Raw genomic sequence first — 886 nt, forward strand, 5'->3', positions numbered from 1 at the left:
AACAAACAACAGAAACTTTTGTTTGCAAAGTGATAGTAAGTAACAGCCAAGAGAGCTGGAAAGAGGCAGAGTGAGGCTCATTATACTAATTCATTGGGGATCCCAAGCCCCATCAAACTAGAGACACAAACAGATCCCTTAAGAAAACAAAGCTGCAACCCAAATCTTTCAGCCCCGATGTCACCTCCACAAAGATGTGTTTATTCCAGGGTAGCTTGCCCACTGTCTCCTAGAGCCCCATTGTCCACAGAAGAAACAGCATCTCAGACACAGAGCTCGTCTGAGGGGAAAATAAAAGTCTGTATCAGTCAGAATCACCACACGAGGCCAAGAGGAAGGTGAAGAAGTGCTCTTCCAAATGATAACTATAACTTTCCAAGGTTTTCTCCAGGTTGAGCTTGCTAAAAATGGAAGACTTTGAAACCCTCTGGACTCTTCAGACTCTTACAACTGAATGACAAGGCCAAGGAGATCAATCTACTCTAAGTGACTCAGAATTTATCTGCTCATTCAAGAAGCTTTGGGAAAGGACAAGTGTTCTTAGAGAACACCATCAAATTAAAGAAGATGCAGCTCTCACACCAAAAATAGAAGACCTGCATTTAGAGCCCACAGGCAATATTGCAACGTCAAGAAAAACCCCTGGGAACCAGTTGTCCTGTAATCCTGTGAGTAGTGTGTTTGCAATAATTCTGACAGGGACTTTCTCAGAGGGCTGGTAGATATCTGACCATGAACCTGCCAGGCAATCTCCCCCTTAGCACCTCAGGGGATGGCAGAGCAGGGTTTTGTCTTCAAACTGTCCCCTTATTGGCACTTTTTACATTCCATTGTAAGATCTGGCACATCAATGAGAGGAACTGGGTCTCATCTAGAACTTCAACCT

The sequence above is a fragment of the Otolemur garnettii genome, unplaced genomic scaffold (genome assembly GCF_000181295.1).
Source record: "Otolemur garnettii isolate 467f Iridium unplaced genomic scaffold, OtoGar3 scaffold00225, whole genome shotgun sequence".
NCBI lineage: Eukaryota > Metazoa > Chordata > Mammalia > Primates > Galagidae > Otolemur > Otolemur garnettii.